The 17,841-nt window shown below is 42.9% G+C and overlaps 1 long non-coding RNA gene across 8 annotated transcripts in view; it reads left to right on the top strand.

The window, feature by feature from the left end:
* Gm36574 overlaps nucleotides 1-17,841 on the top strand; it is a 78,075-nt gene that overhangs the window by 45,703 nt on the left and 14,531 nt on the right. The window contains exon 1 of one of the 8 annotated variants that reach the window (XR_001784421.1): nucleotides 16,344-17,173. The exons of the other annotated variants lie outside the window; for them this stretch is intronic. This is a non-coding gene — a long non-coding RNA (predicted gene, 36574). Of the gene's footprint in view, nucleotides 1-16,343; nucleotides 17,174-17,841 lie in introns of those variants that run through there. 8 annotated transcript variants of the gene reach the window in all.

The following is a 17,841-nucleotide window of genomic DNA, read 5'->3' as shown; positions in this document are numbered from 1 at the left end:
AGAGAAGTCCAGCTGTGTCACCAAATTCATTACTTGTGATGCAGGGGAACAGATCTCAGCCAGTGTGCATGGTCTTAGTTTTTCCTACCTGTGACCAAATACTGGACAAGAGAAACTCGAGATGGAATAGGTGGGGATGGCTTACAGTCTGAGCATGAGATGGCTCAACACAGTGGACTTGGTCAGGAAGAAGAGAGGTGGGCGTTAGTGTCAGCTGCCCTTTCCTTCCACTCAATCAAAGACCCCAGTCCGTGAGGCGATGATGCCCACATTCAAGGTCATCCTTCACTTTTCCTTTCTGTTTTTTTTTTTTCTAGAAACAACCTCATAGATAGGTCCAGAAATATTTCCATTATAATTCTACACCTAGTCAAATTTGCCATTAATCACCAAAGATACCAACTGTGGTGGTTTGAAGAATGTCCCCATAGGCTCATAGGATGAGTGCTTGGTCACCAGGGAATGGCATTGCTTGAAAGGATTAGGAGGTGTGGCCTTGTTGAAGTAGGTGTGGCCTTGTTAGAGGAAGTGTGTCACTGGGTGTGGACTTTGAGGATTTAAGGGCTCAAGCCAGACCTTGAGGCTCTTGTCTCTTCCTGCTGCCTTTGGATCTGGATGCAAAAGATTCTCAGCTTCTTCTCCAGCACCATGTCTGCCTTCATGCTGCCATGCTTCCCACCATGATAATAATGGACTAACTTCTGAAGCTGTAAGCCAGCTCCAATTAAATGCTTTCTTTTATAAGAGTTACCTTGATCACAGTGTTTCTTCACAGCAATAGAACACTGGTTATGACACCAACAGATATATCTGCATGGGTCAATCTCAAAAGCTTTCTTTTTATAGAGTGACGAAACCATCTTTGAAGGCTATAGATGATACACATTATAGCAACAGCGAGCTGATCAGTGGCTGTAAAGGCTGGCACGGGTGAGGATTTTGAGGATAAGGAAACATTCTGGGGTCATAGAAATGCCCTATGACTTGACTGTGGTTGTGGTCTCACGACTACACATTTGTTAAATGCATCAAACTGTCTACCTAACAAGGATGACATTTCCTGACCAGAAATCATACAGCTCTGAGGCTACCAGAGTTTGAAAATCCAGGCACCTCCTTTCCCCACTTTTCTTCTTACATGTAACCAATCTCCGAGCCACTTTCCACTTCTGGTTTTCTTTCTAGATAGCCTGTGTACCGCACACCTATCCTACCCAACACAGCCTTCAGGAGCACAGTTCCCTGTTGCTCCCTCTATTGTACCTGTCACATTGTTAACCCTTCCTTGGCCTTCACTCTCCATCAGAGGACTTTCTAACCCCTGCCTCATCAATGCTTGCTTTTCTTTTCTTCTTCTTTTTCCTTTTTTCAGACAGGTTCTCTCTATATAATACTAGCCATCCTAGAGCTCACTCTAGACCAGGCTGGCCTCGAACTCGCAAAGACCCTCCTGCCTCTGCCTCCCAAGTGCTGGGGTTAAAGGCACGAACCACCCACACCTGGCTTGCTTTTGGCTTCTTACATAGAGGGCAAGCTCTATGGGGATGAAGACAGTATTTTGCTCATGTCTGGCCCACATTAGCACTTAGCTCACTTCATGAATTAGTAAACGAAGCAAGAATATGCACAGTTTCTTTGGTCTTATATTGCATGAATTTGTTTACCCACAAGCATGCGATACTTTTTTCATTTTCATGTATTTTTAAACTCCTTGTTAATATTGAAATAATTCAAAAGTTCAAAGAGTAAAAGATAAAAAAAAAATCTTTCACATGCAGAGTTTTAAAAAAAATAAAAGCAAGGCTCTGCTTTTCCCTGTTAGTACATAGAAATCTTCCTTATTATTTTTAATAGGCAGGTGTGATGGTAAGCTTTAATCATTAATTGACACAACCTACAGTTACTGAGAAGCAAGTTTCCGTGAGGGGTTATCTATATTGGGTTGGCACATGGGCATAACTGTGAGAGTGTCTTAAGTTAACTGATGTGGGAAGCCAACTTTGGGCAGCACCACTCCCTAGGCAGATGGTCCTGAATTTACATGAGCAAAAGCAAGCAAGCACAGGATCATATGCTTCTGTTTCTCGCTGTTCTTCACTGCGGATGTGATGTGACCAGCTGTCTTAAGCTCCTGCCTTGACTTCCCTATAATGATGGATTGTAAAATGAAATTGTGAGCTAAATAGATATTCTCCCCTAAGTTGCTTTTTATTGGGGTAATTTATCATAGCAACAAAAATGAAACTAGAGCAATAGATGATGCCCCAGAATATATTCACATCATTTTTTAACGTAAATCAGTCCTTGATGGAAATTTGGGAAGCCCCCAACATCAATGTTTCAGTGTTGTCTTAATTAAAATGTGGCACTAGACGTTGGCATAATTGTGTTACAGTTGCTGGACAGAGGCTTAGAAAACTGAGTTGTTAAGAAGGAAGTTTGTGTATTTGCACAGAGAGAATATCTACTATATTCCAAAAAAAAAAAAAAAAAAAAAAAAAAACCAAACCAAACCAAAACAAAACAAAACAAAACAAAACAAAACAAAACAAAACAAAACAAAACAAAGCACCACACAGGCTAGGCATGGCAATACAGGCCTTAATCCCAGCACTTGAGAGACAGAGGCAGGCAGATCTCTTGTGAGTTGGAGGCCAACCTGATCTACATAGTAAGCTCTAGGTAAACCAGGACTATATAGTGAGACTGTATCTCAAAACAACAACAACAACAACAACAACAACAACAACGATGCATTAAATACCTATTACTACAGGGTATAAGAAGTTGTGTGTCTACCCCCTCACTTTGGAAAAGCAATCCCTCCTCAAGTCTTTCCACTTAGATACCGTCTCACCACGCTGATGTACCTCCCCCCACAGTCACTATGGATGCACTTTTAGATTCTATTTTTTTTCCCGAGGTCTCACTATGTGACTCTAGCTGTCCTGGAACTCACTATGTAGATCAGGCTGACCTTGAACTCACAGAGATCCACTTGCTCCTGCCTCCCGAGTGCTCAGATTAAAAGTGTGCACCACTTTTACCTCATTTTTTTTTTCATTTATGATCTTGCCTTATTGGTGTGTAGGAACTCCTTGTGTCTCTATGACTTGAAAATCATCGGCTGGAGAGTTATAAATAACTTTTAGGGGTGATGGAGATGTTAATTTTTGATTGTGGCTGTTTCACAGGTGTGTGCTTATGTCAAAACTCATCAAATTTGTACTTTAAATATGTATAGTTTATTGTATGTCAATCATACCTCAAAAAGGCATTTTTTAAAAAAAAGTTAAAATTTTACAGTTCATATATTCCCTCTCACTTTGTTCATCCTTAAACCCTATTAAAGACATGTAGACATTCTCTATACATACATGGCAATTGACAATTTGTGTTCTAGAGTTAGCTGTGTGGCTTGGGCAAGTTACATCATAATTCTGTGCTCAAGTTCCTTATGTAAAATGCAGTGGATTGGGCTGGAGAGATGGCTCAGTGGTTAAGGGCACTGACTGCTCTTCCAAAGGTCCTGAGTTCAAATCCCAGCAACCACATGGTGGCTCAAAACCATCTGTAATGAGATCTGATGCTCTCTTCTGGATGACAGCTGCAGTGTACTTACATATAATAAATAAATAAGTAAATAAATCTTTTTTTAAAAAATGCAGTGGATTAAGTGGCTACATACATATTAAGTATCTTTTTAAAAGAGTTGTTTATTGGAGGCTGAAGAGATGGCTCAGTGGTCAAAAGTACTTACTGCTCTTCAAAAGACTCAGGTTCAATTCCCAGCACCCAAATAATGGCTCACAGTCATCTGTAACTCCATTAGGGGCACATACATGTGGTACACAGACAAACAGATACACAAATACATGCATAAAAATAAATATTGTTTAATTTAAAAGTTTATTTTATTTCTGTGTATGTGCCTATGTGAATTTATGTGCCCCATGTGTGTGTAGGAGCCCACAGAGACCAGAGAGGGTATTGGGTATCCTGGAAGTGGAGTTTCAGATGTTTGTGAGCCATCATGTGGGTGGGTGCTAGGAACTGAACCCATGTCCTAGGAACCAAACCGAAGTCCTTTGGAAGAGCAGTAAGTTCTCTTAACCTCTGAGCCATCTCTTTAGCCTAAATCCATACACATTAAAAGTTCTTAGAATGATAACCAACATATGACTCTACACAATAAATTAATAATTGCTCATGATTTCATTTCTAATTTAGGAAAACATTTTCACCCCAATATTATAGAACATTCTAGTTCATTTTCTTTGAGGAACTAATGTGTAGGGGTTTTTTTTCTCCCCCAATTTGTTTGAAAGTTAATGTAGGCAGTGTGAGTCAGGGGTCAGCTTTTATTGTTTTCCAAATGGGTAGACAGTTGTTCAGTGTTATTTATGGAACACTGCATCCTCTCTGTTCTAATTTCATGAATTATCTTTTCTAAACAGTGAGTTCCTGTGTAGGGGTTCTTCTCCACTTTGGCTAAATCCTTGAAATATTTATTCCTTCCTTCTTACTTCCCACTGTGTAAATGATTATGACTTTTATCAACTCTAATCTGGTCATAATTCTTGGCGATTTCATGTTCAAATAGATCCTCTTTTGGACACCTGTATGGTTTGAGAGCTTCTGTACCTTCTGAAGTGTGTTCGTGGAGCTGGGGATCGTCTCACTGTCCTCCACTCTAGCTCACACGAATCCCCAGTGAAAGTGTTGGAAGGTGGAGCCTTTAAGAGGTAATAAGAGGTAGTTAATGATGCTGGGAAGTTGGCTCAGTGGTTAAGAGCACTTGTATCTTTTCCAGAGGACCTGGGTTCGATACCCAGCATCCACACGGCAGCTCACAACCTTCTGTAACTCCAGACAAAGGGGATTCAGTGACCTCTTCTGGGTGCCCAGCACCAGGCACATACATGGTGTACACATAGACATTAAGGCAAAACACCCATACATATGAACTAATAAAATAAATAAGTATAGAAAATTAAGAAGAACTTACAAATGTTAAAGCAAATGTAATTAAAGTACTTATCCTTAGGAGGTCATTGCATGGACTGACGCTGTTGTTTACATGGGCTGGTAGCAGTGGCTGCGCTCTCTGCTGAACTTTTGCCTTTTGCCATGCGATGCTGTAGCAAAACTCTTTCTCAATGCTGGCACTTTGACCTTAGACTTCCCAGCCTTCAGAACATAGGCTAATAAATGTTTGTTTTAAGTCCCTCAGTGACAGGTGCTCTGTGCAGACCACAATGGACTCAGACACTCTGCCCTTTTCTCCTTTAACTTCCCCTCCACTGTAGTCTGTGCTTTCACCCCCTTCCTCCACTCAGAGCTCTCATCGGGCGATAGACCTGATGCTACCACATCTCTGACTTCTTTAAGCAATTCACCTGTTAGGTCATTAGCTTTCATCTTTTCTGCCAGTTCTTCTTGTTCATCTACTCTGAGACACCTTCAACCCACCAGGACCTACCAGCCAGTGACCAACTTTGCACCAGGACCTATCATCCAGTCACTGACCCACCATGATCTATCATCCAGTGACCAACCCATCAGAACCTACAAGCAAGTGACCAATCTACCAGGACCTACCATCCAGTGATCAGCCCACCAGGACCTACCACCTAGATTCACCCTCCTTATCTTCCACCCTGCCCAGTTCACATTCTGTGGTTCATCATCACTGTCCCCTTACACACACCAGCTCCTGTGACCCTCACGATGTCTTCAGACTTACCCATTGACTCTCAGCCTTGGCTTGTTCCGACTGTCCAGAGCCCCCTGTTTTTTTCTGTTAGCCCTCTGTTTTTTTCATTAGCTGTTATACAGCTAAGTGAATTTGGGGGGGAGGTGACCCATAACAAGCTGCCCACTCTCCTATGAAATTCCTTTTCTCCAGGCTCAGGTGGTCCTGTGGTGGGGACAGGGAAAGAGAACGGTTCTTGACCACTCACTACCCTGCTCTCCCATTCAATGCCTTGTTCTCACTCAAAAGACTGAGCCGCTTTGTAAAGAAAGCATCCAAATGGCTTCAAGAGTACAAAAAGGTACTGAGCTTTATTCATCATCAAAAGAACGAACATTAAAGCCATGGATGGGATGCAGCTCAGTGGCACAGCACTTGCCTAGCATGTCTGAGGTTGTAGCTCACTCCCAAGCACTAGGGGGAAGAAAGGAAAACTGTAGTGGGGTACCATGGCACACCCCATCAGAGTGGATAAAATTAAACATGCCTGTGATGGTGCCAAGTGGTCTGGAACAAGTGGGCCACTGCTGATGGTGGGGTAGATTGGTGCAGTACTCTGGAAAACTGTGACAATAGCTACTAAATATGAAGGAACACTCATCCTAAGTCCCAGCAGTTCCAACACCCTTTCCCCACCAAATAGAGGTGCATGCATTCGTATTTCAAAGGCACATTCAGGCAATTCATAGCAACGTTAACTATAAAGGCACCAACAGCAAATTCTCTGACTGTCTATCTATCAGGAATAGGATGAAACATAAGCCGTGAAGTGGCCAGATAAGAACATTCTACCCTGAGATTCCAGCTCACACCAGTCAGAATGGCTAAGATAAAAAATTCAGGTGACAGCAGATGCTGGCGAGGATGTGGAGAAGAAGGAACACTCCTCCATTGCTGGTGGGGTTGCAAGCTGGTGCAACCACCCTGGAAATCAGTTTGGCGGTTCCTCAGAAAACTGGACACAGTACTATTGGAAGATCCAGCAATACCACTCCTGGGCATATACCCAGAAGATGCTCCAACTTGTAATAAGGACACATGCTTCACTATGTTCGTAGTGGCCTTATTTATAATAGCCAGGAGGTAGAAAGAACCCAGATGTCCCTCAACAGAGGAATGGATACAGAAAATGTAATACATTTGCATAATGGAGTACTACGCAGCTATTAAAAACAATGAATTTATGACATTCTTAGGCAAATGGATGGTTCTGGAGGATATCATCCATGAGGTAACCCAATCACAAAAGAACACACATGATATGCACTCACTGATAAGTGGATATTAGCCCATAAGCTCAGAATACCCAAGATACAATTTTTGAAACATATGAAACTCAAGAGGAAGGAAGACCAAAGTGTGGATACTTCCATCCTTCTTAGAAAGGGGAACAAAATACCCATGGAAGAAGTTACAGAGACAAAGTTCAGAGCAGAGACTGAAGGAGTGACCATCCAGAGACTGCCCCACCTGGGAATCCATCTCATAAGCAACCACCAAACCCAGACACTATTGCAGATGCCAACAAGAGCTTGCTGTCAGGAGTCTGATAAAGCTGTCTCCTGAGAGGCTCTGCCAGTGCCTGGCAAATACAGAAGTGGATGCTCACAGCCATCCATTGGATGGAGCACAGGGTCCCCAATGAAGGAGCTAGAGAAAGTACCCAAGGAGCTGGGTTTGCAGACCCATAGGAGAAACAACAATATGAACTAAACAGTACCCCCCAGAGCTCTCTGGGACTAAACCACCAATCAAAGAAAACACGTGGTGGGACTCATGTCTCTAGCTGCATATATAGCTATGACCTAGTCGGTCATCAGTGGGAGGAAAGGCCCTTGGTTCTGTCAAGGCTCTATGCCCCAGTATAGGGGAATGCCTGGGCCAGGAAGCAGGAGTGGGTAGTTTGGGGAGGAGGATAAAGGAGGAGGGGATAGGGGAATTTTCAGAGGGGAAACTAGGAACGGGGATAACATTTGAAATGTAAATAAAGAAAATATCTAATAAAAATGATAAAGAAGGGGTTGGGGATTTAGCTCAGTGGTAGAGCGCTTGCCTAGCAAGCCCAAGGCCCTGGGTTCGGTCCTCAGCTCCGGAAAAAAAATGATAAAGAAAAAAAAAGAACATTGTAAATGACAATGGGTAGAAAGAAGTCATCTCTGCCTGCCGTTGGCTCAGTGTGGAATGAAAGAAGTAGCAGCGAATGGCTCTACTACCTCATTTCCAGAAACAGACAAAGGCACTGTATGGCTTAGGATAGTTTACCTTTGGGGATGAGAGAGGGGAAACTGAAGGAGATGGGAGGGGGCTCCAAGCCCTGGCAATGTTCTCTCTCCTCATCCAGACAGTGGTCTCACTGACAGGTAAATACTTCTGAAAACTCTGAGCATATACTTTGAACATGTGCACTCCTCTGAATATACGTTATACTTTAACCCAAAGTTATCTGTGTATATACATACACATGTACACATGTGATTGTAATGTTCTATGTGTATACATGTACATGTACATATGTGCATAAAATTTTCTCTTGATCCTACTTTCATTCTGAGATATTGTATGGTTTTACCTATTTATCTCTTTTACTTTACAACCAAAATTGCAAACTATGGTTTAGATTCTTAGTCCCATAGATTTTTAGACCCCTATATTCTCCTGAAATTGCTCTTGTGCCCATTTTCCAGGAATCTTGTCAGTTGCCTTCTGACAGGACCAGACCAATAACAGGACAGGGCAGTAAGAGGCAGTCACTTGACTTCCTCTGCCTGCTGCTCCAGTTCCTGCCAAACAAGCCAGCCTGGGTTCTGGTTTCTTCCCAGGCAGTTGCAGCTCCCAGTGTCAGTAATGCTTCCTGTCACCTCTACAGCCCAGGGAACTTGTAACTTCCTGCTCTTGATGGCTTTACTGCCTCCCTACTTCCCATTGGCCTTTCAGTTTCCCACAGTACCTATGCTTCCCTCACAGAACAATACTGTTTCCAAGGGTTGAGCCCAATGGAAAGATGGGAGTGAGGAAGGACACGGGACCTATACTGGAACTGATGTACCCAGGTGAAAAATAAAGGTAACAAGTTTTAAAGTAATGGTATTGACTGTGATGAGAGAAAGCAGAAGCAGAGGACTTGTCATGGATAGCACTCGGGTAGAAAAGGGAAGAGAAGAGTTAAAAACCAGTTGCAAGGTATGTGGCCCAGGCACCTGAGAACACAACGAAGACGTACAGCTTTAAGGAAACAGGAGGGGACAGTGAGCTTGTTTAGGGACATGTTCAGTTTGAGGTGCTTATTAAACATTCAAACATAGCAAGTTGGCAGTTGGATATAGAGTCCCTGTCAGGAAAGAGCTTTGATATGCAAATATAAATTATCAATGCATGAATAGAAACTCTGTGAACATCGATGGGTGCCAGTGGGGTAAGTGCAGATGCAGAACAGATGTTTAGAGGCCAGGGGTGTGAGGACTGGTGAGGGAGTCTGAGAACAGGTCCCCGGAGAGATAGAAAGCTAAGGTTTGGCTCTCAATGTTTCCCAATGGCCTGTGTGTTAATAATGATATGCTGTTGCAAGGCAGTAGAAGCTTTAGGAAGCAGAGCCTGATGGGAGGAAGTGAGGTCACTGGCTATGTACCCTCAAAGAAGATGCTGAAATATTGGCTCTTCTCTGTCATTATTTCCTGCCTGGCACAAGGTCTGTGCCCTCTGCCACATGATATCAGTGCCACCCCAGCCCCAAAGCAACATGCAGTGACCACGGAGTTCTGATATCATGAGCCCAAGCAAACCTTTCCTCCCTTTAAAGTGATTAGCTCAGGTATCTTACCACCACCACGGAAAGCTAACTAACAAATAGAACAGAAAGAACGATCGTCAAATGAAGAACGTCTGCCTAAGAGAAGGGTCTAGTGTGTCAAAATCTGCTCGTAGATAAAGCCCAACATAAAACTGTTTCTAGCTTGTTGGGTTTTGCTACATGGCTACTGGTGACTCTATTGGAGAGTGGCCTGCGGAAGGATGAGCAGTGGATCTCAACAAAGATGCTGAGGACAGCAAATGACCCTTCTTCTCCTCATCCATGTTCTGTTTCCTTCTGGAACTTATTTGGGGTTTGTAGGACCTAAAGCATTGACACTTACAAAGGCTCTCGTTAGGAAAAACATAAAGGGTAAAACCCAGGAAATTAAGTTCAAAAGTGAACATTTGGGGTGACAGACCGTAACAAACTATGCCGTTTTTAAGCAAATGAATAAGCGGATGTGGTGGCTCACACCTGTAATCTCAGCTGTCCTGCTGTGTCCAGGGAGTCATCCACCATCCCAGGCTTCCCCATCCCTTCTTCCCCAGTGGTTGCTGAGCCTTGGACAGAAAGGGTGTGGTATCTTTTGGAGGCTTTATAATTTTGGTCACTGGTTTATATGATTTTGTTAGTAATGGAATTTTCAATAGAAAGAATATAAATATCCCCTCTCCTATGACTAGTTCAGATGCATTAATATGTCTAACCCTTTATAAAATTTTCTTCTTCCTCCCCACTTGTTATTACTAAAGGGGAGTAAACTTTGGGATTGTCTCATTTGCTAAAGATCCATCAAATGTCTTTTATATGGGAGCAGTAAGATGTCTTGAGTTTTTAAAGTTTTCTTAGGCAGTGACTAATTTTAAAAACTTTTGCGAGATGACAACACTCAATTAAATCTCTCCTGTCAAGTTCCAGGGTACGGCAGCACAGTGGGTGGGAGGAAGGTTTCTGGAAACCATTCTTGCTCCAGGAAAGCTGGCGATAACTTCCAATAACATGAAAGGAACCTGGACCACACTAATACACCCTACAGAACCCAAGCAGAAGGTGCCTCCATTCAGGGCTCCCTAGATGCCTCTCTGGCATGCACTTACTCCACGTCACTCTAGCACCAAGGACACACCCAAAGCAGAAAGCCCTCAGGTACCAGCTCTGGTTAAAATAGCCAACTTTTGTAAATGTACCAAGCATGTGCTATGTGAATGCACAGCTCAGGTATTGTCTTTTCCATGTAAGGACAGCATGTGTAGGTTCCAGAAACTAGAACATGGATGCTCTGGGGAGGGGCATTGACCTTCCTAACCATCCCTCTAGGGGGGAATCTTAAAGTCTGGGCATGGTGGTTCATGCTTACAATACAGATACTTGGGGACCGAGGCAGAAGGGTCAGAATGGGTTTGAGGTTGGTCTGGTCTACCCAGTAACCCAGACGGCAGGCTCTTACGGTGTCTCAGATAGGGGGTGGGGAGGGGTTGGGCAGAGCAGTCCTCATGCTTCAGTCTCTGGGAAACCATGCTTCCTGGAGCTCAAGGGTATATGAGTTTGCCGCCATTGGAACCCTGTGTCACTCAGGTTCCCATTAGAGAAACAAAACCACTAAGAGATTCCTACAAGGAATTGGCTTGTGTGACTGTGGAGCTGGTGAGGCCTGTTTAAACCTACAGAGCAGCTGTCAGAAAAGTCTTGACGGGAAACTGGCATCTGCGGTGGCACCTCTGAACAGTCTAGGTTCTGCTCCTAAAGCGGGTGACTGAGCCTGGTCCTCCAAGATTATTATGATTTCCTTTGATTAAAGGAACTTATGGACTCTAATCACAGCCACTAAAAACCCACAGTAACACCTACAATCACACGTGTTATATGATTGAATAACAAGGACCATACATAGCATCCAGACACACAACAACCTTTTGGCTCTTGTCCTTTGTCTGGTTAACATAGCCTCTTTGTTTTTTTTATTAATTTTTTTTAAACATTGCTGGGATTGAGCTCAGAGCCTCATGCATGTAAGGCAAGCCCTCTAGCAACAGGCCACACCTCCATCCATTAAGTTAGTTTCTTACAATGTTATTTTCAGTCACCCATACATGTTCTTCACTGTGTCAGGAATGAACAAAAATCTTCCTTTAGTTCATGATGTTGAAATGGAGAGTTGGTTGGGATAAACCTATTTAGTTATGACTTATCAGTTGTATAATGTAGAGAAGTTAAGATGGCTGCTATTTTATTTATAGGCCATCTAGCTGAGTAACTGATTGGGCCGAATGCCCTTGTCTGTGTTGTCTTTGTTTGGCTTTGGCATCTCAGGGTCAGTGGCTTCAGCTGATAATGACAGCCTCGGTTGATTTAAAGACTGGCTCAGTAAGCTGAGGGGAGGTGCATTCCAGGCATGGCTGCCTGGGGGCTCTGTGACCAGAGATCATTGCTCTGCTTCCCGGAGTTAGCCCTCCTGCCTGACTCTATGTGGCAGGCAAGTGTCTGCCCAGAGTACTGTGGCCTCGAGGTCAACAGCCACTTCTTTCCAGAAGTCCCTGAAAAATATCTTTCTTTTTGCTGTCTTTGGTTAGAATCCCACGCTCTTCCTAGAGTCATTCACAGTGGGTGTGAGGAGGCAAAGACTGAGGAAGCCTGCCTTGGTGCTGGAACCAGAGAGCGCGTACACATTCCTGGATGGACGCAACCGCAGAACGGAATGTAGAAACAAAGTCAGGGCATAGCAGACGCCGAAGGCCTTGGGAAGGCTCCCACCTTTAACATTGTAACAGGATAGAGTTGAATAGAAATTACTTGTTCCTTGAAGGTCTCCTTTAACTCATTCTAGGCCTGATGCCATTTCCAGAAGCTGATCTTAAATCATCCGAGTGCTTCTGTGGCTATTAGCATCTTCACCTCTTCCCCAAGCCCTTAAGTGGATGAGCAAACAGAACGATTAGCATTTGGTTTCGCGTTCCGGGTCTACATTTGTTTCTCATCTTATTAATTTCTGCTTTTGTCTCTAGTCATCTCTTCTTTTTAGAATTTTTACCCTCCAGTTTTCTCTTTCCCAGCTGCTTGCACTCCGTTTTCTCTCTTCCCTTTTAACAAATGTGTTCAAGGCTAGATATTTTTCTATAAGTACTGCACCGACCTTGACAATCAGCTTCATTTCCTGACGCCCTCAGTGCCATTCATTTTTGAAATAATCTGTCATTTCACTCTTGAGTGTTCTATAGACAGTGTTTTAAGTTTCTGAGAGTGGAGTTGTTGTCTCTCTTCTCTCATTGAGATTATTTCTTCTCACATTGTCAGAAAATGTAGTCTGTATGCTTCCTACTTTTGGATATTATAAGGTTGTTTTTTTTTTTCTTCTTGTAATCAACTTTAAGAATTGGCTATTTTTGTAAGTAGCCCATACATATTTTAAATGTATAAATATGCATTCTTGATCATTTTCTGTTGCTATAGTAGAATACAGCAGAGTGGGTAATTTATAATAAACAGATTTATTTAGCTTGTGGTTCTTGAGGCTGGGTGGTGGGAGGCTGAGAGGCTGCATCTGTGAGGGCCTTCTTGCCACATCAAAACATAGCAGTGGCTGGAGGAGGCGCATGGGTAAAGTGCTTACCGTACAAATGTGAGGAACAGAGTTCTGATCCTTGGAATCCACATAAAAGCCAGGCAAGCACAGCAACCACTTATATCCCAGTGTTGGGGAGGAGAACCCAGGATCCCTGGAACAAGCTGGCTAGCTAGACTGGCCGATTGGAAAGTTCTGTTCAAGTAGGAGACCCTCCCTTGATATATAGGACAGAGAGTGCCTGAGGAGGATGTCTGGTATCAACCTCTGCCCTCCACTCATACACACATGCATTCACACACATGCATGCACCCATGAATGTGAATAGGCACACACACAGGCTTTAAAGAAGTAGTAAAGGGGCTGGAGAGATGGCTCAGCGGTTAAGAGCACTGACTGCTCTTCCTGTGGTCCTGAGTTCAATTTCCAGCAACCACATGGTGGCTCACAACCATCTGTAACGAGATTCAATGCCCTCTTCTGGTGTGTCTGAAGACAGCTGCAGCATATGCATATATAAATACATGAATAAAACTTAAAAAAACAACATTAAAAATGGTGGCACAAACTTGTAGTCCAGGATTTAGGAGGGAAGAAGATATAGTTGAAGCTCAGCCTGGGTTACCTAGGGGAACCCTGTCTCAAACAAATTTTTTAAAAAACCATAAATATCTGCCCCCCCCACTTGCACAGCCAAAAAACAAAAAGCAAACAAACAAACAAAAAAAAAACCCCAAGTAAACAATAACAGTAAAACAAAAGAAAAAGAAAACTTCTCTGGTGGTAGGGCACTAATAAGCCAACCTCAAGGGTGAGAGCAAGAGAGGGCTGGCCTGAACACTCTGCCTTGAAGCTGAGGGCTTGAGGGTGGTGCCCTTCTCCCCTTGCTGCCCCGGGGCAATCAGAAGAGTAGGAGAGCTGTCTCTGATGAAGGGGACATGGGAGGGTGAGCGGGCTCCAAGAGCAGGAGAGCTGGCCCAGCCCCTAGACAGCTGCAGCACTCGGGAGAGTGGGCCCCATGCCTTGACCGAGCAGCACAGTGGAGCTGGCTCTGGAGGTGTGGGTGCAGGTGAGTCAGCTCTGAGGGCATGAGAGCAAGAGAGCTGCCCCTGTCTCCTGCCAGGGGTGGCACTGCACGTCCTAGCTGGAACAGTGTTGAAGAACTCGCCCTGATGGTGTGAATGAGGAATGGGAAGCAGGCTGACCAGCTCAGCTACCACCCAGGTCCAAATCCAGGACTTTCAGTTGGCCTACCCTAAAAACTACATCATCTGTGAACTGTTGGGATGCATGAAAGGGCCAGTCCTGCTGTTCCAAAGCTGCAGGATCTCCATGGCACAGGGCAACAAAAGGATAATTGGGAGGAATCCCAGAGTGGATCTAATATTGATGGTGCCATAGAAGCCAGAGACCTCGAACCAGACCAATGACTCATTGCAAATGAACATATCAAGTGAGAATGGCTAGACAGAGGGATGTACTGTGTGGCATGGTGGAACAATGGGGCCAAACTCATTCTTTTGTCAGGAACCACTCAAGAGATCGCTAATCAACCAACAAATAATGGCATTAATCAAGTCAAGAGAACCCTGTCCTGCTGACTTATCTCTTCTTCCTCCTCTTCTCAGCTCTGTTTTTTTATTGTTGCTGTTGTTGTTTTTTAATATCTATATTTTATGTGTATGAATGTTTCACCTATATGTATATGTGTGCATCACACACATGCCTTGTACCTGAAGTGGTCAGAAGAGGGCATCAGATCTCCTGGAACTGGAGTTACAGGTGGTTGTGAGCCACTGTGTGGTGTTGGGAATCAAGTTCAAGTTTATAGCAAGAGTAACAAGTGCTCTTAACCACTGAGCCATCTCTTCAGCCCCACCTTATCACTTCTTAAGAGTGCCCTCATTCAACATTGAACCTATAAACTCACGTTTCTTTGAAGGGCGCAAAAGAAAAGAAATCATAGCTATTTCTGCTAAGGCATACTGCATTTCCGGAAATTTTCTTATATAAATCTTATATTGAACTTTCAGGTTATATTACCCTGTAGCCTTACCACTCCACTTATCAGTTTCTGGAGAAATAGGTAAACATTAAGTATTATTGCAAGTTTGAATCCTTATCTTTGCCATTTTAAAGCTATTTTTTCCTCTATTCTAATATTCCATTGTTTAATATACAACATATCTTATTCTCATATCTTCTTGGTGGATTGCATCTTTTATAAAGTGTGCTGTTTGTCCCAGGCAATGCTTTTATTTTCATTTCTATTTAATCTGATACAAATGTGCGTATACTTCTTTTTTGTTTTGTTATCGCATACCGATTTGCCATTGTTTTTTGTTTTTTTAACTTTTTCTGTGTTGCGTTGTTTTAAATGGGACTGAGATGCCTTGTTACCACGGTAAGTACAGTGTCAATCTCATAATAAGAACAGCTTTGGATGTAGGGCTGCGTACTCGGGTTGTTGATAGTCTCTGTAGTTTTGTAGGATGTTCTAATCTATTCATATTTATTATTATTTCTGATATGTTTGGATTTTCCTCTGCTTTTTACTTGTTTGATCAAGTTTTCCTTATTTTTTGGTATTTATTGGCACGTTTTGTGTACCATTTGTTAGTTCCTTCATTTTAGGTAAATTTATTTAAACATTTTCCCCTTCCAATAATGTCTTAAACCTCCTACCACCTCCTACATTCTGTTAAAACTTTAGATCCAAGTATTGTGGTTTTATTTTGTTTCTATACTTTCAAAAGAAGTCATTTCTTAAAAACCATGTGAACTCTTACAGATGCATTTTTATTTATTATTTAGACTCTTGGGTATGTGTTGGCTTCTTAAAATTTTGTACTCCTGTGACATTCTCTTTCTTGAGTTCCTTTTTTGTTTTTCTGAAGTGCATAATTATTTTTTCAGCAGGAGTGAATGGGTAGTAAATTTTCTTTGTCCTTTATTATCTGAAAATAACTCAGATTTGTTTTTCATGCTTGATAGCTTGGCTGATGTAGAATTGCGCGTTCAAAAAAAAAATCCAGAAGCGTTGAAATTTTTGTTTTTATTTTGTAACTTAGAAATGTCACAGGATGCGTGTCTTTTTAGTACTTTCTGCTTAGCATTTGGTAGGTCTTTTTATAGTTTGAGAACTCAGATCTTTCTCTAGATTTTGGAAATTACTTTAAAATCATATTTTAAATTATTTCATCACCTCTAGTCTTTGTCATTTTTGTTGCTAACGCCTGTAAGGTAAATATTGGGTCTTATATCTCCTCTTACTTTGGATTTTCTGTGCCATCATCATACCTTCCAGGAGAGTTCTTTGACTTTATTTTCTCGCTTTTAGTGTTCAAGGATGATTTCCTCTTTGTTCCTTACCAATAGCAGTCTCTTTTATTTTGTAAAGTAAATGTCTTTTGGATCTCTTTGGGTTCCTTAATGTTCCCCACTCTTCCCTGCATTATCTCCACTGACTCTGAGATGAATCATTTTGGGTTTTCAGTTTATTCTTTCTCATACTCAAATAAATACCTTGTATGTGTGTAGGTTGTGCGTGAACTGTGTATGTATGGGTTCATGTAGGTGAACTTGGGTGTATACATGCCACTGTGGTAGTGTGGGGGTCAAAGGACGTGCTCAGGTGTTTGTTGGTCTTCACCTCCCACCTCATTTGAAACAGGGCTTCTTCTTATTTGCCAATGAGCACACAAAGCTACCTGGCCTGGACTATGAGCTTCCAGAGACTTGCCTGTCTCCATTCTCCATTTCACTGAAGGAGCACTGGAATGCTGCAATTACAGTTTCGCACTACTCTTCCTAGCTTTGCGTGAACTCAGGTCAGCAGCTGAATAGGCTGCACTGGGAGGCCCAAGATGGCGCCCTTACAGTCTGGGGTCTTGGTGGCCTAGACACCTCATCTTCCCACCAGGTGGCCTCTTTCTCTACATGGTTTTGTTGTTTGCTGGTTGGTTTTTGTATTGCTTTGTTTAATTCTCCAGAGACTCCTCTGCGAGGAGACAAGGATGGACTTTCTTTTAGAGCTGCTGCTGGCTTCTAGGGGGCTGACAAGTCCCAGGTAAGTACTTATCTGGTCTCTGCTTGTATTGCCCTTGCTAATGCCCATTGGCTAAAGCAAGTCACGTGGTACCGAGTCAAGCTGCAGGGTACCTACAAGCCTATGAGCAGCAAGAAAGTGACTCATTGCCTCAGTTTACCACATCTCCACATTCACCAGTCACTGGCTTCCGGCATCAGGGACGAGAGCCTCAGTCAAACACTCTGTGTCTGTAGGAGCGGAAGGGGCAGATTGCCTCCGTGCTTTTCTTTACCCGATGGCTGCTCTGTGACCTGCTCTCTGCTCCCGGCACTTGGAGTGTCTCCAAGGTTCTGATGGAAGGACAGCATATACCTCTTCAGCCAATTTCTTCTGCACTGATATCATTACTCTGGTTTTCTCCACAAATCTAACCCTGTTTGCTCTTATTTTCTAAAAAAAAATCCTCAAATTTGTCTGATATCACAATTTCTAGTTCCTTGGGCTAGCAAGGAGGTATTTTTGAGGGTGGGAGTTGGGGGTCTCTATTATTGCAATGAATGCAATGAATTTACTTCGTAAAAAGAAGAAAGCAGAGAGATCCCTGGTGATGCAGGCCTGTATTCACACAGTAGGGGTGCTGAAGGGACAGTTTATTTGGACCAGATGACACTTTTGTATCTTGCCAGTCTTGCAAGATGCTGTAGAAA

The sequence above is a fragment of the Mus musculus genome, chromosome 4 (assembly GCF_000001635.26).
Source record: "Mus musculus strain C57BL/6J chromosome 4, GRCm38.p6 C57BL/6J".
Taxonomy (NCBI): Eukaryota; Metazoa; Chordata; class Mammalia; order Rodentia; family Muridae; genus Mus; species Mus musculus.
This window is presented reverse-complemented; position numbering and strand designations above follow the sequence as displayed.